Source organism: Suricata suricatta, chromosome 6, assembly GCF_006229205.1.
Source record: "Suricata suricatta isolate VVHF042 chromosome 6, meerkat_22Aug2017_6uvM2_HiC, whole genome shotgun sequence".
NCBI classification, from domain to species: domain Eukaryota; kingdom Metazoa; phylum Chordata; class Mammalia; order Carnivora; family Herpestidae; genus Suricata; species Suricata suricatta.
This window is the reverse complement of record NC_043705.1, coordinates 26230248-26251374: the sequence shown is the minus strand read 5'-3', so window position 1 is coordinate 26251374 and position 21127 is coordinate 26230248.

The window sequence follows — 21127 nt, the reverse complement described above, 5'->3', positions numbered from 1 at the left end:
AAACGGTGACACTTTTTATTTCAAATCCTGAATATCTCGGTGAGACTTCTGCCACTAAACTGCTCAGGAAGAGCAAAGCCGCCTCTGCGGAGAGACGTGTCCCTTCCTGCCAGCCAGTCCCTTCTCTCAGAGGGTTTGCACCGACCAAGACAACACCGGCCTCCTAGGTGCACATCCTGTGAATGCTCAAAAGAATTTGGGGCGCCTGGGTGGCTCAGTCGGTTAAGCGTCCAGCTTCAGCTCAGGTCATGATCTCATGGTTTGTGGGTTCGAGCCCCACGTCAGACTCTGTGTGCTGACAGCTAGCTCAGAGCCAGGAGCCTGCTTTAAATTATGTATCTCTCTCTCTGACCCTCCCCTGCCCGGGCTCTCTCTATCAAAAATAAATTTAAAAAAAATTTTTTTAATTAAAAAAAAAAGAAAACTGGCCCCCCACCCATATCCATTTGGCTGCTGGAGGTATTGACTTGGTCCAGCTCAGCCTATACTGATACACGGTCCTGAGAGGGTAGACAGAACCTTCCAGACACACATGTAAGCGTTCTTCCAACACAACTCCTCATTAATTCTATCCATCTGGACACTTAGCTACGGAGCACAGTTACAGAGCATCAGCGGCTTGGTTCAAGGCCTTGGGTACCAGGGCAGGTATGACTCCTGGCCTTATGGCCTCAGGGCTAGCCCAAGACCCCCCCCCCTCCCCCCAGCAGTCTGGGACTTGGAGCTTCCCTTCCAGAACCCACGGAAATGAAGACACCTTCCTCCTTCCAGGGCGATCACTGCTCCTCCTAAACTCCAAAGGGGCTGGCCCTCCACCTTAGCTTCAAACTCTTCGATGTTAAAAATCTTTGCTTTCTGCTCAAAGGAAATGAGGTTTCTTCATGCATTCATCAAATATTCGGCGAGTGCTTCTTACGAGCCAGGCTGTGGTTTACATGGTGAGCACAGAGCAGTGAACAAAACAGACAAAATTCTCTGCTCTCGGGGGTCTTAAATTTTAGTAGGGGAAGCAGAAGAGAAGCTAACAGAGTCAAGGGCAGGGCGTGCCAGGAGGGGAAGGGGACACATTAAACACGATGGTCTTCCTTCTCAGCCCTGCCCGCTCTCGGCCTTTATCTCCTTGCTGAGACGGTGTTATTATGGTTCCCAAATGGCTGAGCTTCGAGTGAAGAGTTCATCTCTAATGGGATTATCTCTGGCCCTGTTTGCTTTCATTACAGTCCGACTCTCCGAGCATGAGAATCTAACCTTACCGAAAGCATATTTTGGTAATCTGATATAAACTAAATTTAAACTTTGACCTCCAACAATAAAAATGCTACTTTCTCCCTCTGAAGACCTGAAATTCAGATTAAGGGCCTGCCAGCTTCACTTTCCGGGTTTCTCACCAACTTCTAATTAGATTCTAAGCATTCCTCAGAAGGGGCTGAGCACAGGGGCCCCCAACCTACGGTGGACACCGGCCCACTGGCCTGGTTTCTCCTTGTTCCCGTCAGAGGCCAGGGGTCTCTCCCAGCTCCCCACACTCTTCTTCCAGCCTCCATTTCCTGGTATCCTGGCAAAATACCAAGTGAGAGCTAAAAATTCATGGTGCGGTTGCTGACTTAAGCCACAACGCAAACGTGTTCTGAGTCCCGTTCTGCACGGATTGCTTTAATCCTGGTACGGGTAAAGGTTAAGTACGAGCTTATTCAAATGTGCCCCCACGTCATGTTCTAATTCCTATAGGTTATCTTATTTAGAAATTAAGGCGAGTAAAATCCATGGGGGAGTCGGCAGCGGGGGCTGCTCCTCGTATCTCAGGCCTCTGTGACCTCACTTGCCACCAGTTTGTCAACCATTTCCCATTTCTCAGAGCCTGGCATTGGTACGCTCTTCAGGTTTGCAAGACACAAAATTAAAACCTCCCTTTTAACTTTTTGTTTTTCTTTTCTTTTTTTTTTTTTTTTAAGAGAGACCTGAAGTAAGTTTCAGAGTCTAGAGAAGAAAAAGCAACTAAACATTCAAATTCAGGGATGTCCCACATTAATAACTGTTCACCGAGGAAGCATTTCCTGTTTATACGTTGAGCTAATGAGAATCCATCACCCCTGTCAAATATACTGAACACCAAATTCAAATGTCAAACCAAATGTAAGAGGTCACACATTTCCTTTGCTAACTAAAAGTGTAATTCATAAATATTATTGCTACCAAACTCTCCATCTACAACATTTGTTTAGACATATGCACATGTAATATAAATTGTGATTGAGTTAAATGGGTATATTATTTCCTGTTTTAAGGGCTAACAGCAGCATGAATTATGCTTTACTGCAAAGAAGGCTCAAGTCACAAGCAGTTCTGCCTGACTACAGCCCCACATTTTACACCCCCAGATTGGTTTTTGCACGTTCATTCATAAATACTTTACATTACCCAGCCTTGCTGATAACTTTCACTTCTGCTGCCTTATAAAACAGCTCTTGCTATTGAAAAGGTCACCTAAATGGACATAAACTTTCGGTCTAACTACATTTAAAAATAAAAGTGGAAAAGAAAAAAGATTTACGAAGCCAGGCTCTTCGTTTACCTCTGTAAGCATAATACCAGAATCCAAAGCAAACTGAAACTTTGCATCTGTGGCATGATTTAGGGAGATGGGAAATGTTACCGCAGGAAGCGACGACCCAGATTTTCAACTTCCACAATTACCGTTAGGGAGCAGAGAACCCAGTGGGTCCACAAATAAATTCAACTAATGGTCCTAGCTTTAAAAACATGTACGCAAATGAGTATTTCTATTATTTCAGAAAAACAAAATGTATTTTAGCGAGGAAAACAAAAGAAGCTGAACAAGCAGAAAGAGCCTCTCACCTAAGAGCCAGACAGGGAGGTCAATCATGTCCTCACACTCAAAGAAAAGGAAGAAAAAAGCAAACAGACTCAAAGCTGACCCTTACCAGTCATGCTCTGTCAGTTCAGGAAAGGAGTGCAGTTTGACCCCCTAGTCAATGAAAACTATGATCAACAACAACAACCTGATGGGGAAAGGCGGGGGGGGGGGGGGGGGGGGGGGGCGCTGAGTGAGCAAATAAGCCCTCTTTTCTCCAGCCTAGGCTGAGAAGTTTTTTCCCACAGGGAGGATGGAGGGCTTAGCCCCCAAATCTTGGCAGAGCCCCACTTCCCTATCAGCAAAGCTGCTGGTCCTCATTCCCATGGGAACCAGGCTCCCCTGACCACCCTGGTCTGAGGCATGTGGAGGAGGGAGGAGGGTGAAAGGCTCCTCAGAGGAGCTCTGAGTCATCCCTGGTTTCGAAACTCTTCCCGAGGAGAGCCAGCCTGACGCCATTGTGCCAGATAGTTTTGCAATGAAACCAAGTCTTTGATGTCATGGACAGGGAGAGAGGAGTAAACAGGGTTCCTCCAAGAGATTACCAAGATGACTGCCCAGCTTTTGAAACGTGGTCAAGAGAATTTCATCAACTCCAGATTCAGAAACAGGTAATTAACAGATACCACTGAAGCTCCTATCTGCGGACACGGTGCGTTCACCAAGAGGCAGGCAGGGGCCGCCTCTCACCTGCCTCCTTGCCTTCCCCAAAGTTTACAATGAATGGGCAGATTTGGGTTTGATAATGAAAGTACGTAGCTCTTATTAATATGTATTTTTAATATGTATTTGTTTACTTAGAGAGAGAGCGAGCAAGAAAGCAAGTGTGGGAGAATGGCAGAGAGAGAGAGAGGGAATATCCCAAGCAGGCTCCATACTCAGCACAGAGCCCACTGTGGGGCTCAATTGCACAAACCATGAGATCGTGACCTGAGTGGAAATCAAGAGTCAATGCTTAACCAACTGAGCCACCCAGGCGGTCCCCAGCCATTAAATATATTAAATTAGGTTTCTAATAGTCCAATCATAATATAATGGTTATATCAATGAGTTGTTTTAAGTATTGTACCTTTGAATCTGTTGACTGTAATTTAACATTCAATGTAAGAAAATGCTTTTTTATCCCACATTTAAAATACTGGGGTATAATTTACACAAAGTGAAATGCTTAGGTCTTACGTGTTCTTTTCAAAAAGTTTTGATGAATATATATAAAAACAGAACATTTCTTTCACCCAAAAAGTTTCCCATGCCTCTTCTCAATTTCCCACCCCCATTATCCACCACTAATTTGATTTCTATTGCCATAAATTAGCTTTTCCTATTCTACAATTTCTCAATAAAGGACAACATAGTATGCACATTTTTGTACCTTCATTCACTCATTATATTTCTGACATTCATCCATGATACCGTGTGTGTTAGCACAGTCCATTCCCTTCTGTGCCTGAGTTTTCTGTTATGTGACTACACCTGTGTGTGTTTTTCCATTTGGTCTTCATTGATGGACACCGGGGCTGTTTTCTAGTTTCAGGATTTTATGAATAAGGCTGCTATGAACATTCTTTTTTTTTTAAAGTGTATTTATATTGAGAGAGACAGAGAGTGCACAAGTGGGGGATGTGCAGAGAGAATGGGAAAATCCCAAGCAGGCTCCACATTGTCAGTGCAGAGCCTGATGCAGGGCTCAAACTCATGAAACCAGGAGACATGACCTGAACCGAAATGATGAGCTGAACACTTAACCAACGGAGCCACCTAGGTGCCTGTGAACATTCTGATACAAGAACTTGTATGAAAATACATTTTTCTTTCTCTCAGGTAAACACCTAAGAGTAGTATTGCAGTCACAGGATAAGTGTGTTTTTAGCTTTTTTGGAAGTGCCAGTTTTCCAAAGTGGTTATACCATTTCACAGCTCCACCAGCAATGCCGGAGAGTTCCAGAACCTCCACACCCCTGCCACACTCCACTGTGTCAACTGTTTTCACTTTAACCCTTCTGGTGGGTAACTCCAGTCAATAACTCACTATACTTTTAATTTGCAATTCCCTGATGCCTAATTATGTCAACCCTCTTTCATGTGTAGCTGGGCGTTCATGTATCTTCTTTAGGGGAAACTTTCTATTCAAATTGTTTCTGCTTATTTTTAATTGGATTGTTTTTGTATTCCTGGATTGTAGGACTTTTTATGTAGTCTCAATCCAACTCTCTTGTCAGACTTATAGGTTACCAAGAGGTTACCATATGTGTTAACCTATTCTTTTTCTTAACAGTGTTGTTTGATGAGCACAGATTTTTAATTTTGATGTAATCCATTTATCAAGTTTGTTTTTATGGCCCACCCTTTCTGTGACCTCTCCAAGGAATCTTTCCCTATGTAGCCCAAGGTTGCAAAAATACTCTTAAGTTTTTTCCAGTGATTTTATTGCCTTTGGCTTTTCTGTTGAGGTCAATGAGCCATATTGAATCAATTTTTATATATCCTTAGGGGTAGAAGCCAAGATTTTTTTTTTCTACTGGATATCCAATTGTTTCCATACTATTTAGTGGAGAGATTTTCTTTCCTGATTGAATTTCCTTGACAGGCTTGGTACAAAATTCATTGGACCATCTATCTGTGGGTCTATAGATAGACTCTAATGATCCATTTCTCTATTTATTTGTCCATCTTTTCTTCAATACCACACTGTCTTGATTACTGTAGCTATCGGAGTCAGTCTTGTCATTAGATAGGAAAAGTACTCCAAATTTATTCTATGTTTTCAATATAGTTTTAGTTATTGTAGGCCCCTTGGCTTTCCATATACATTTTAAAACCATTTTGTTGGGGCACCTGGGTGGCTCAGTCGGTTAAGCGTCTGACTTGGGCTCAGGTCATGATCTCATAGTTCATGGGTTCCAGCCCAGCGTCAGGCTCTGTGCTAACCACTCAGAGCCTGGAGCCTCTTCAGATTCTGTGTCCCTCTCTTACTCTGCCCCTCCCCTGCTCATGCTCGCGCTCTCTCTCTCTCTCTCTCTCTCTCTCTCTCTCTCTCTCTCTCTCTTTCTCTCTCTCTCTCTCTCAAGAATAAATAAACATTTTAAAAACTAATTAAAAAATCAAAATAAAACCATTTTGTCAAAGATGAAAGTTTGCCAGTCTTTCAGTTAAAACTCATAGATTTGGGAAACATGACATTTTAATAATATTGAGACTTCTAATCCATAACATGCTTCGTCTCTTCATTACTTAGATATTCTTAAATTTCTGTCTGCAACATTTTATTTCTATCTTAAGCATCCTTCATTAAATTTAGCCCAAAGTATTTGGTTTTTTAGACTATAATAAGTATTATTTTAAGATTATCACTGGAGCACCTGCATATATATATATATTTGGATTCCGGGGGAAAAAAACAAAGTCATGTCACGTGTAAGGAAAGACAACTTTACTTCTCCCTTTTCAATCTATATACTCTTCATTTCTTTTTCTAGTATTATTGCCTTATCTAAGACTTCCAGTAAAAGGCTGAATTAAAGTTTGAGACTGAGATCCTTGTTTTGTCTTCGGTCTCTGGAGGAAAGCATTTAGTCACCAGTAAGTATGTTACCAGTAGGTTTCTTGTAGATGATATCTGTGAGATTGAGAAAACTCCGGTCTGTTCCTGCTTTATTGAGTTTTTATCATGAATAGATGAATAGTGCTTTTTCTTCATCTATAGAAATCTGATTTTTCCCTTAGTCAATTACACCAATGAATATAAATTGATAAATTAATGTGATTTTTAAATATTATATCAAGTTTTTATTCCTAGAATAAACTTGACTCTTTTCTATGTATTATTGATTTTATTTGCTAATATTTTCTTAAGAATTTTTATACCCATGTTAATGAGGAATTTTGAGCTGTTAATTTTTTCTTATAACATCCTCAACTGGTATTACTATCAAAGTAATGCTGGATCCATAAAAAGTAGAGAAGTGTTCCCTAATACTCTATTTTCTGAAAAAGTTTGTGTAGAATTGGTATTATCTTTTTCCTTAAATATACAAAAGAACTCACCAGAAAAACTCTCTGAGCCCAGAGTTTTGTGCGTGGGAAACTGTTCAGTAATAAACTCAACTTCTTTCATGAATATAGGTTTAAAATTTTCTATTTCTTCTTCTTTTGGTTTTTTAAGTTATGTTTTTGAAGTCATTTGTCCCTTTCATCCAAGGCACTGAATTTACTGGCATAAAGTTGCTCATAATATCACTCCATTATCCTTTTAATATCTTTAGTGATGTCCTCTTTCTTATTCCTGCTATTAGTAATTTGTGTCTTCTTTTTCCCTTTTATAATTATTTACTGTAGTTAAAAAAATAGTTTAAAATTTACTCTCATAACTATTTCTAAGTCTACAGTTCAATAGTATCAAATGTATTCACATCATAAAAAAGTTTCTGCACAGCAAAGGAAACGATCAAAAAAACAAAAGGCAACCTACAAAATGGAAGAATATATATGCAAATTACACATCTGACAAAAGGTTAGTATCCAAAATCTACAAAAAATTATCAAACTCGATACCCAAAACCCAAATGATCCAGTTAAAAAATGGGAAGACATGAATAGACATTTTCCCCAGTAAAATGTCCAGATGGCCAACAGACACATGAAAAGATGCTCAGCATCACTCATCATCAAGGAAATACAAATCAAAACCACAATCAGATACCACCTCATGCTGTCAGAATAGCTAAAATAAACAGAGGAAACGAGCTGTTGGCAAGGATGTGGGAGAAGGGGAACCCTCTCTTACACTGTTGGTGAAAATGCAAACTGGTGCAGCCACTCTGGAAAACAGTATGGAGGTTCCTCAAAAAGTTAAAACTAGATCTACCCTGAGACCTAACAATCGCACTACTATGTATTTACCCAAAGGATACAGAAATACTTACTGGAAGGAGCCCATGCACCCTGATGACTATAACTGTATTATCAACAATAGCCAAACTACGGAAAGAGCCCAAATGTCCATCATATTACTCAGCCATCAAAAAGAATGAAACTTTCCCATTTGCAACAGCATGGATGCAGCTAGAATATATTATGCTAAGCAAAATAGGTCAGAGAAACACTGACTTTCATTCATATGGGCAGTTTAAGAAAGACAACAGATGAACGTGGGGAAAAAAAGAGGGAGGCAAACCATAAAATACTCTCAACTATGTAGAACAAACTAGGGATTGATGGAGAAGTAGGTGGAGGAAGGGCTAATTGGGTGATGGATATTAAGGAGGGCACTTGTGTTGAGCACGGTGCATTATGTGTAAGTGATGAATCACTAAATTCTACCTGTGAAACCAATATCACACTATATGTTAACTAACTAGGATTTAAATAAAAATTTGAAAAAAAAAGTGTATTCATATCTTTGTGTAACCCATCTCCAGAATTTTTTATCTTGCAAAACCAAAATTCTATATTCATTAAACAATAACTTTTCCTAAGTGTTTATCAGTTTTATTAATCATTTCAACAAGTAACTTCAGTTTCTGCTGATATTCTCTATTATTTGTTTTCTACTTCATTGATTTCCATTCTTATTGGGGTTTAATCTACTCATTTCTTCTAGCTTTTAAGATGGAAACGGGGTGAGGGGGGCCTGGGTGGCTAAGCATCATGACTCTTGATTTTGACTCCAGTCATTATCTCATAGTAATTGAGTTCAAGCACTGAGTCTGGCTTTCCACTGACAGCAGAGCCTACTAGAAACAAAGATCACCAACTATGTGCCTTTCTTATTTTCTAACATAAGCACGTGAAGCATTATATTTCCTTCTAAGACTTGGGCACTCAAAAATTTTGATGTGATCTTTCCATTATCTTTAAATTTAAAATGTATTCTGATTTCTCTCATGATTTGACTCATGGGTTATTTCATTGTGTGTTAATTTCCATATTTGAGGAATTATGAAGGTAACTTATTGTCATTAATTTCTACTTTAATTCCATTTTGTTCAGAGAACATACTTAGAAATTCAACCTTTAGAAATCTTTAGAAATGTATTTAGAAATGTTTTTATGGTGTAGTTTGGGATCTCTGTTGGGGAATGCTCCGTTTCCACTTGAGAAGAACATGTGTTTTGCCTCTGTTGGAGTGTTCTATGAATGTCAATTACATCAGGGCATTGGCAGTGTTGTTCAGATCTTCCATATACCCAATCTTTCAACCTATTGGTTACTGAGAGAAGGTCTTAAATTCTTCCACTAGGATTCAGCTTTACTTCTGTCAATTTTTGATTCATGAAATTTGGAGTTTTGTTATTAGATACAAATATATTTTATATTTTTATGCCCTTTTAATTAACCCTTATTGGCATTATAAAATACCCCCTTTTTCCTTTTATCATCTCGAAGCCCAGTCATTCTCAATTTAGTACAGCACCACCTGCTTTCCTATGCATAGTGTTTGCATGGTACCTTTTCCCAACCTGTCTCGTACTGTCAACCTGATCATGACTTTATGTTTATGCTGTACTTTCCATAAACCACATATGGCTTCATCTTACACCTTTATCCAGTATGACAATCTCTGGGCCTTTTAGTTGGGAAAGTTAATCCATTTACATTTAAATCAATTATTTATACATTCTGATTTTAAATATACCAAATTTGGGTTCGATTGTTATTTGTTATTTATGCCTTTTTCCTGTTGCTCCTACCCTGAATTTTTTAGATAAAACAAGTTTTTGTATTTCATTTCATCTCCTCTATTAAAATTTTAGGCATGCCTACTGGTATTTTATTTTCAATGAGTTTTCTAGAGATTGAGGCTTAGCTTCAATTCATCAGAGTTAATTTTCAAAAAAACACTACTTGATGAGCAATGTAAGAACTTATCGACAATATATTTCCAATTACATCCTTTGCACTGTGTTCTTGTTGCCATAGGTTTTACTTCTAAAAGACAATGAATCCCCATGTTCCTCTGTTATAAGTTTTACTTTAAATGGCCAATTATCTTTAGAGTCTTAAAAGTACTTTTTTAATGTTTCTTTATTTTGAGAGAGAGCAAGTGGGGGAGGGGCAGAGAGAGAAGTTCCCAAGCAGGCTCAATCTCATAAACTGTGTGATTACCACCTGAGCCAAAACCAAGCATTAGACAGCTAACCGAGTCACTCCAGCACCCCTAAAAGTTATTTCTATTTACAGAGCAGCTCACTCTTTCTGATGTTCTTGATTTATACAAGTACTTCCTATAGGACTAAGTTTCTATCTGAAATCATTTTTCTCTCACCCTATAGAATTCCTTTTAGCATTTTCCTCTCTCCTGGAAACTGATTCTTTCAATCATGAAAATGCCCATATTTCACCTTCATTTATGAAGTATATTTTCACATGATATAGAATTCTAGCTTGGCAGGGGTTTTTGTCTTTCCTTGCAACAGAGATGACATGAATGTCTTCTGATGTCTATTATTTCTGATGAGAAGGCAAATATCATTCTTTTTTTTCTTTTTCCTTAGAGACAAAGTGGGAGCAAGGGAGATGGGCAGAGAGGAAGAGGGGGAGAGGGACAGAGAGAGAAAAAGACAGAGGAACAGAGAGTAAATCCTAAGCAGGCTCCATGCCCAGCACGGAGCCTGATGTAGGGATCAGTCCCACAACTCTGAGATCATGACCTGAACTGAAATCAAGAATTGGATGCCCAACTGACTGAGCCTACCCTGGCATCCCCAAATTTCATTCTTAACATTGCTATTCTAGGATGGTTTAGTCAGTTAAGTGTCTAATTCTTGATCTCAGATGAGGTCTTGATCTCTGGGTCATGAGTTCAAGCCCTGCACTGGGCTCCATGCTGGGAATGGAGACTAGTTAAAAGTTGTTGTTTTTTTTTTAAATTTAAAAACATTTCTCTTCTATATGGGATTTTTCTTTTCTGACTGCTTTCAAGATTTTTTCTTTGTCCTTTGTTTTTAGCTACTTGACTATGACCCTGCTTGAGGTTCTCTAGGTTTCTTGCAGTGGTGATTTTGTTTTTCATTACCTCCCCTTTCTCTCTAACTTTTTCTAGGACTTCAATTCCACATAGGTTAGACCTTTTGGCAGAGTCCCATAGATCTCGGGTGCTCTGCTTCATGTTTTCACTCTTTTATTCTCTTCTTGTTTCAGTTTAGATCATTGCTACTGACATGTCCTTAAGTTTACTGATGCTTCCTTCTCTTGTGTCCAATCTCCTGATAAGTCCATCAACAGAATTTTGCAGGTCTGCAACCTATTCTTCATTTCTAGATTTTCCATTTAGATCTTTCTTTATAGCTTCCTTATCTCTGCTGAAATTCTCCATGTATGCACACATGTTGCCCACCTTTTCCACTAGATCCTTTAGCATATTTATCATAGTTATTTTACAGTACATGTCTGATAATTCCAACATTTGGGACAACTCTAATCTTGTCAGGGGCACCTGGGTGGCTCAGTCACTTGAGCATCTGATTTCAGCTCAGGCCATGATCTCACAGTTCATGGACTCGAGTCTCACATCGGGCTCTGTGCTGACAGACAGCTCAGAGCCTGGCGCCTGCTTCAGATTCTGTGTCTCCCCCTCTCTCTGACCCTCCCCTGCTCATGCTCTGTCTTTCTCTGTTTCTCAATAATAAATAAATATTAACAAAAAATTTTTTAATTTAATCTTGTTCTACTGATTCTTTTATCTCTTGACAAACGGTCATATCATTGTTTGGAGTGTGTGTGTGTGTGTGTGTGTGTGTGTGTGTGTGTGTGTGTGTTATAACTTTATATTGAATGCCACACATTATGTGCAAAATATAGTACAGACTGAAGTAAATACTCCCCCCAAATGGAGAACACTCTTCTTCTATCAGGCTGTTAAGGTGCGAAGATGAGTTAGTATTTAGTCTGTAGTTGAGCTGGGTTTGGGCTCTGTTATTGCTTTAGTTATATTCTGTGTACTAAAGGCTTCAAATTTTCTTAGTGGTAGACTATCGTATCTGACACTAAGGCTTCCCAGAGTTAGTGGTACCCCATACTTAGGGTGAAGCTAAGGTAAAAAGAATTTCTGTAAATGCTCCCATACTACCACGCTCTCAGCAGGCTCTGTACTATAGAAGAGATCCCTCTCAGCAGTCCTGTGCCTCTCCTAGTGGTGTGCTGCTGCCCGGGGCTCAATGCAAGGCCAGTGTTCAGGAGAACGTATTCGGGCGGCTCTACTTAGCAGTGCTCAGAAGGATCCCTCTCAGCTCTGCCCCCTTCCCCACCTTTCCCCAGTACTCAGACGACCACTAGCTCATACTCGGTGCGGAATCCAGAACTTGGGCAGGTTTCTGGGCCTCACCCGGGAGCACGTGACCACTGACTCCTTCCCAGGCAGGGTCTAAGAGGGTTTCTCAGCACAAAAGGGTTTCTCTAGGTTCTCCTGCTCTAGCCTCAGTGCTAGACAGGTCTTGTGGACTTCTGCCTCTGCAGGGAGGGGGCCCAGGCTCCTTCCCTGCCCCCCAGAAGTTAACCTCTCCCTCTTACTCTTGAAAGGTCGGGAATATAGAAGGGTTTTTATTGTTTCTTTTGCTTTAACTGCAGACTCTGGCAGGTCCTGCATGGCTGCTACACAGAGTTCTCTGTTCCTCTGTCCTGCTCCCAGTCCTGCTTGTGAGCTCTCAGTGAAGCCTCACACACAAACCTGAGTGAAGAGACACATCTTGGGTTTGGGGTTTCCAAGAATTCGAAATGGTTATACTAGCTCATACTTTGCTCTCAAAAAGTCATTACAATTTCAGGTATTTCCTTACTTGCTTTGACAATGGCTACCTCCTCCTGCAGCTGCTCTACCCAACATGAAACCATCAGGTGTCACGTCTCTCTCTGGACTGACTGCCCCCCTTTGGATTTTTATTTATTGGGTTACCTTGTATTCTCAGCTCTTTGACACGCTTCAACATATATAATCTTATAAACTGTCCGGTTTGTTCTTATTGTTAGGGCAGGAGCAACTTTCTCTTGCAGGAATTTACATCCTAGCTGGAAGCTTTCATTAAATGTCAGTATTAATAATTAATAAACTCTCTCTTTTGGTATTTATCGGCTTTTTGACACAATTTTATTTAATGTGCATTTAGTTTTTTTCTAAGGAAATTAAAATGAAATCCTACTTTTATCCCTTAGCCCCAGAGCTCCTTGTGCATAAGCTAATGAATAGTAAGGAAGTATGGAATTTGTGCATTAAGAATGAATAATGTTAGAATAATCATAAGAACAAACATGTGTTCAGCACATAGCACACAAAGCAGGAAGTGTTTTCTCTATGCATCGATTCATTTCTCAGGACTCAGTGAACTCGACACTGTTTTCCAGCTGAGGAAATTCATGCTCAGAGAAATAGAATGGCTCAACCAAGGTCACACAGCTAATAACTAGAGAACGAGAACTTGAACCCAAGCGCTCTAGATTCTGGAGTCCACACACATAACCTCCATTTCATGGGAGAGTGAGTAAGGAGTTAAATGTTAACTTGATTTTTTTTTTTTACATTGATGATCTGACATCTGAGTTGACTAATTCTTACAACTTTCCATACATCCAGGGTTAGAGCCACACACACACACACACACACACACACACATGTGCACGCACATTTTTTCACATGAATCTTCCACAAGGAAGTGCTACTCCCACACTATATCTCATCAGAATCCCTTCTATCAGCCTACTGCCTTCAAGGATGCCTTCTTTCTTTCCACCCACCCAATGTACTGGGCTAAGGGCAAAGGCTATTTTCAGGCTGTGGCAGCAGAGTGGCGACACTATAGCAGGACCAGCCTGCAGATGAGTCCTTGGACACATGCAGAGCGAAGATCTAACTGTCCAGAGACAGCCTCTAATGTACTGGGGGCCTCCACACACAGTCTGACTTGGGGAGGGGGTGAGGAGCCTTAGGATACTCTGGATCATCACCAACCGGTGGGCCGGAAGGCCAAACCCTCATTCTTAAGCAAGTAGAAGGGAAAATTCATGTAGCTACATTTACAATTGAGCAGCATCATTCCCCACACAAGCTGTTTAGAATAGGGCTCACTCTTCCTGAAGCAATCTCTTGGCTGTTCAAAGGAAGGCTTTCCAGAATCACTTTAAAAACTAGAGATACTGCCATTAAGGGCGAGGAGATCAAAAGCACCTTAATCTCCTCTATCGGCGGGCCAGCCACTGACCCAGTCTGAGAGTGTTACCCACGTGCTGCCCGCTGATCCCGCCTGACAGTCCCCGGGATTGGCACCGTGGATCTTGGAAAGCAGAAGTACGGTTTTACTTATGCAGGTCTCTGTCTCAACAAGATGCATGGAATGCTAACAACGGCCTGATCATCCCTCATCCCAATGGTTGCAAAAGGGTATTTCAGAATTCCTAAGTGGAAGAGCTGTTGTTGCTCTCTTTAAAGAGGGAGCAAAATATTGAAATCTATCCCAAACCCCTGCTGTGTGAGCTGAGAGTGAGCTACATTCATTAACGGGGTACACATAAGCAACGTGCCCTCTCATCAGTAAAAAGATTCCCTTGGCGTCCTTCAGGAAGAAATGGGCCCAGAGCTCCAAGCACTGGGGAAGGTACTGCTCATACAAGAGGTTGGTATTGCAGGCTTACCTGTCATAGGCTCTGTCTTGCAACACTAGGCTACTACAAATAAAGGTTGCATTAATAGAAGTATGGTTACAAGAACAAGGAAGGTGAGTCCCTTCTTGCTTCTATGTGACTAACTTGTACGAAGTATGTTGTATTCTGAACCCTTGCACATTACAGTGAACTTTGTCCAAAGAGAGAGAACCACATCGAAAGTGCACAGGATGAGGGGAGCTCTGGGATGAGAACATAGGACCTGGTTGTTCAGTCGGCAAGAATTAAGCCTGAGGATTAGCATTCATACCAAGTCATGCTCATACCTTCCTCACTCTAACCTCGCATGTACTGATGCTTCTCCCTCAAATGAACTTTGAGCTCCCTGTCAGCAGGGAGGAGGGTGGCTAACAGTACCTGGCATGTTTAAGAAGTATTTCCTCAATGAATGAAGTATTTGCTGAACGAACCAATGAACAAAAAGACAAACAAAATGGCTGCCTTGGGAGGATGGATTCCCAGATGCCAAGATCTACCCAAAGCACCCCTCCATGGGATGAAGGGAGGTCCTTTCCTGCCAATGGATTAAGTCCTGCCTACCTCCCAAAGAGATGCCAGGGGCTGAAGGATTAGGCTCCTCCAGGGTCTGTGAGCAAGTCAGCTCTCCATACAGAAAGAATAAGGAATACCAAATCAGAGAAAGCTATAGATGGGTGTTTGTTGGAGTCATGATGCTGTAGGACCTCAGGCAACCTGCCCAGTCAGTCCTCTGTGTCTTTTGCTTCCTTTCACGGTGAGATGCCTGAAATTGTGGCTGCCTCACAGGTGTTGCTGAGAGAACCAAATAACATACTGCCAGGAGGGGGGAACAGTAAAAACTAGGGAGACCCCTCAACAGGTATGGAGAGAGGACAGTCACAATAGCAGAGATAAAGGCATCCTAGCGGAGATGAAGGGGAGGGGACAGTCTAGCCAAAGACATGGCATCTAGAAGGGGGTAAGGAGAGCTCTAGAACTCACCAGACCCCACATGCTCAAGCTCTTCACTGTGGGCAGCTGACCAGGACATCTGGGCTGACTCTGAACCCAGCCAGGAAGCTGGCACCTGAAATGAGGCAGCAGTGACATGGGGGGCTAGGGTGGAGGGAGGGGGCTGTGCTGTGCTCTGCATGTCCAGAGCAGGAGAACAAAGCTCATTATGGTGGCTGTATTGTAACCAACACAACACAGAGAAGATACCCAGCCCCTCACCAGTGTGTTCCCCTCTTGCTTTGGCCACTAAGGAGGCTTGGTCTGATTTGTAGCCTACAGCTAATAAAAGCCACTGGACTTCTGGCTTTAAAAACAAAAACCAAAATCCAAACACCTCTTCTAGAACACCATAAGCTCTGGGAGAGTGGGAATGACCATGGCTGCCAGGCTTGTGTTCACTGCTAAAGCCACAGAGCCAGGCACATGATCAATACTCAATAGACACCTGCTGCCTGACCAGCCACACCCCAATTCTTACCCTTCTTTTCCCTTCACCCAGCTTCTCCCCTTATTTCATGTTTACCCTGCTGTAGCATCTGTATTTCTGAAAGCACCTTAGATCCTCTTTTGTGTAAGGCAAGATACAAACACAAGAAAAAGAGAATGCAACCAACACAGAATCCATGGACACGTCTGTCATCCAAGAAGCTTATATAACCATGCAGCTCTGCCGACCTTTCCCGCCCCCTCCTAGAGGCCAGGCGGGTAGGGGAGCAGAAGTTCAGCTTTGTCCTTAGGAGGCCCTCCTACTAGGCTGCTCCCAGAGATTATGTTACCTCCAGACCCAGAGGAAAGGTTGCCTAGCAACACTCATCAGCCTCCTCGCCTCTAAATCCCTCATTTGTGTCTTACATGTACACAGCGCAGTGTTAGCATGACCTGAGCGCTCTCCTCCTGCCGCGGTGCCCCACCTAAAACAGGTCGATGTGCCCGTGTTACGGAACCTTTGGCTGTGCTGGTCTGTCACTTCCAGTCTTGCCTCAAGGGCTCCCGCTGAACATGAACACAGAGGCCTCAAACGCACTGAGCTTCACACCCCAGAGCCACATCTGATTAACACATGCCAGAAAGAAGCAAGGAGAAAGAGGAAAGATGAACTGAGGGCCCGCGTTAGGTCCAGCTGATCCAGACCCCCTCACCCAATGCACCCCTCCTCCTTTGAGCCACCTCCTTTGAGATACTGTGCTTGCAGGAAAACACTTGATTTTTCATCCAGAGGGGTCAAAAACATGCAAACATGTAAATAAATGAAGTGTTGCTTAAGATCATGTCTAAACAGTGTGCAGAAATAAATATCCTCACTCTAAAGCAAGACAGTACATAGCATCCATCTGGGAAGGAGGGAAACAAGGAGTTATTTGGGAGAAAGAGCTTTATGAGAGCTACATCTGGTCTATGGCTCTCTAGAAGCCACAGAAATGAACAGAGAACCTCAAACTCACAGATTCCCAAACGTGGGCCAAAGGAGTAGCCGTGGGCCCTCACCCCTTCCTTCTGGCTCTAAGAAACCTTGCCAGGCAACCTGCTCGCTGCCAGTCAGGATAGATTTCACTGGGCCTCTCTGGCCGCTCCTCCAGCTTAACTACCAGGCAACTGTCAGCCACGAGAGTGTCAATAAAAAACAGTCCTCCTCTGCACTGCACTCAAAGAGTAAGCCACCCTTGCTTGTGTTAGGTCTACATCAACCAACTCCATCTGCCCTCTGCCTCTTGGCCGAAAGTTAAAACTTTAAGCAAAGCATCACACACCTAAAATAGCCAAAGAGCAATTTAAGCTCTTTATAATGAAATTTATTTTTGATAATGAAACAAGGAACAGGCCAGAGGGAAGGGTCAAATCAAGACACCCTGGAGCTGTGCTGGCGAATACAGCAGCCACCGGCCACATACACCTACTTAGGTTTAAATTAATTAAAATTAAGGAGAATTAAATGGAAGTAAAAATGGAAGCATTTGGTTGCACTAGTCACATTTCTAAACCTCAACAGAAAGAAGTAGGCACTGCGCTGGACCGCTCAGATACTAAAGAACATTTCTGTCATCACAGAAAATTCTACTGGGCAGCACTGCTCTGGACTATCCCAGGAGCAGGCTGGGGTCACAACGGTCATCTCCAACATGGCGGACTCTATCAACAGACCCAGTTGAATGCCCATATGCCCCTGATCATCACTTCTATGCTGGGCCTTGAGTCTTCAGTCTCAGAAAAAAAGTCTATCTCCACGGGTCCCTGGGTGACTTAGTGGGTTAAGCATCTGACTCTTAACTTCAGCCCAGGTCATAATCTCATGGTTCGTGTGTTTGAGCCCTGCATTGGGCTCTGTGCTGACAGTGCAGAGCCTGCTTGGGATTCTCTCCTTCTCTCTACCCCTCCTCTGTCTCTCTCAAAATAAATAAATAAGCTTAAAATCTATGTCTAAGTCCCAAGCACTTCTGGGAATTTTCCTACTGCCCCCAGTACAATGTCCTAATCAGACTTACCTTCTCATCCCTTCAGAAGTTACCTTGGGATCTCTTTCTTGAGCTACACTTTCATACCATGCTCTAGGGACACAGTGGATGGAATGGTGGCCCTCCTCAACACATCCACCTGAAATCTCTGAACATGAACGTATCTGGAAAAGGGGTCTCTGAAGAAAAAATCCTGGATTAATTGGTGGGCCCTGGATCTAATGACACATGATTTCCTAAGAGAGGAGATAGATACAGACAGAAGCGGGGAAGGTGGCGTGGAGGTAGAGGCTATGTCTGATTTACACATGCCAAAAAGAACCATCTGCTGGTGGGGACAGAGAGAATGGGTTGGGGACCATAAAACCTTTCCAGGGCTCCTCAAATGATGCTACAGAGATGAGTGTGGGCCCCCTCCCACTTCCCAGACCCTTCTCTGCTGCCAGCACCCTCTGCTACCCCATGCACTTGCCCCTCTCCCCGCTGCTGGGCTCATTCCCAGGCTCGTCTCAAACCCACCCGTTCCAGGAAGCTTCCTGGGACCACCCATCCCAGTGCATCAGCCGCACGCCACGGTGGAAGGAGCCCTGCATCCTAGGTTTGGTTTAGCTACATGCTCACCAGGAGACCTCCCTTTAGTCGTTCTCTGTATCTCTCTGGGCCACAATATGCCCTCCTGCGGTAAGGGGGAAGGCTACACTGTCTCCCGATATCCAGCTCTCACAGAGCACACTCACCGATTTGTACCATCACTCACCATTTTTGCCTAGCAAAAACTAACCTTTATTGAGCCATACATGACTCTGCATGCTTTACCTACATTATCACATTCAATCCATGTTCTGTGGATGAACGGATGAATACAAAGAGGGAGGCGAGGAGGGGAGGAAAGGCTTCACTTGAACCAAGCACCACACTCAGGAGGGCAGAGCCCTGTTCCTCTGGCTGGACTTGGCAATGAGCTTAACTTTCCACTAGGGGGTCAGTAATGTGGGGAGGGGACACTGAAGACCTAATGGAAAGGAGAGGAGATTTAGTGAGTCTCCTACACCTGAATGGGGCTCCCCATTCCTGCGGCCTATCCACCTCCACAGCCTCCCATGGACCACAGGACTTTCGGAAAGGACAGAGCTCCCAAATGAGAGACTGCCAGCAGTAACCGGATCCTTGCACAGATGCGTACTTAATGCATCTCGCACTGTTTTCTCCAGCCTGCTGGCCTGAGCGCGTTGGAGCAGAGGTACACAAACCGTCAGCAGGGAAAAAGAACCCTGTAGGATTAAGCTCTGTGTCAAAACCTACTGGATGTCAGGGATCCTTTCAGTCACCTGAGAGCTGTCCGATATGTCACATGCCCTGCCACCTTGGCCTGCCCCTCCCGGCCGCCACATTTCACCTTTACGTTTTTATCCCAAGTAACCTGAGCTCAATGGGCCTGACTGAGGCATGTGAATCCTGATACAGCCCAGGAAGGCCAGGACGCTGCCATCGGCCTAGAAGGGGCCTCACTCACATTACCCCATCATTTAGGCACTGGGGCAGAAGGGCCAGCTCCCCCTGAGGCTCGGCCAGCTGGGTCCAAGGGTACAAGTGAAACCCTCAGAGGTCCTAGCACCTTTTATCACCGTGGAACCTTCAGGAACTTGCTGAAAGTAAAGCGTGGGCTTTCCTTCTCCGCAGGCCCCCCGGTGCACCTCGCAGTGCCAGAAGAAAGGCGCCGCGCGCTGTTAGCTCAAATAAGGAAAATAACACCGGGGCGATCGAATTTTCTGCAGACTTGTTTAACTTGGTGATTTCTGAGTACTTGGTGCTGGCAGCCACCGGGAAAGGGGAAAGGGCTGCCAGCCGGCAATGTATCCGCTGCTTCTTGCGAATATTCATAGGCTTATTAAATCAGCATGAGTCACTCTCCAGCCTTCCTCACAAACATGAATCACGAATCCTCAAAACCCAAGGAAAACACGTGACTCAAAAGTTTCTTCAGGACTAAAGGGTCTGAAGAGCTGGGGGAATGGTGTTGGGAGCCTAAGGTCACCCCACCAGCAAGTGTTAACTCTCCCCACCACCACCCGCCACTCCCTCCACCCAGCAAGCCAGGAGGGCTGCCACAGGGCAGAGAGAGCCGCCAGGTGGAGCCCCAGAGACCCCAGACCTGGCCCATGTGTGTGCTTACTGGCTGACTCACCCAGTCCTGCTGTAGGCCAGGCACCTCACTATACACTGGGCCATCGGCAGGGAGCAGGGCTGGCTGGCCCGAGCTCTGCCCTCACAGAGCTTATGGTCTAGTGGAAGTTTCTGATGGGACCGGAACTCTGTTTCTCTTCCTCTCCTAGCTGAGAAAATTTGGACACATTATTTAACCTCACTGAGCCTCAGTTTCCCCATTCTAATGCCTACTCACAGAGCTGCTATAAGGATTGTAACAAAGAGCTAACCCTGCATTGAGTCCCTCACGCAGTGCCTGGCACATGATACCGCTCAGCAAGCATCAACTGTTTCGCTGGAAGGAGAGGAGGAATCTGGGGCATCCTACCAAAACCATGAGGCCCTCTACCCATCCCTACTGACCCTTCCAGCTGTGTCTAGACAACCTGGAATCTGACCACCTGCCATTCGGTCTGGGGAAGAGCTCTGTCCTGGGTCTCCTGCCTGGGACTCTTGGCCCCCAGGAGCATCAGCACTAGCTTTAGATCATCCCTTCCGGCAAGTGCAGAACCATTTCTTCCCCTACAGTCTTTCGTCCACAGTCTTTTGGCCACCAAGTCCTGACCACACTCTCTGCGTACAGCCCTCACCTCTCTCCAAAGAGACAAAGGTTGTGACAAGTAGCTTGGTCGTCATGGCCCTGGGTCATCACAACCACCCTTGTCCACTCTCCCCCAGAACAAGGTCCAAGGACTTGAGTCTCTCCCTTGACACTCACGCAGGACTCCTCTGCTTTCCAACAAACTTCTCTCTGAGACTGTTTTCAGTCTTCAGTCAGCCTGGAAACACCGCCTTCCAAGCCGCCACCTCCAGGGCAGAGGCTGTGCACTGACTGCCCGAAGGAGACGCGGAGGGGAGGAATTCACGCACACTGGACCACGAGATGCAGTAACCCAATATAGGTATGGAATCTGCACTTCTGGTCAGCATTTACTGAAACCTGTGTCTGCAAGATCATCCACCTTAGGGCAAACTCAGA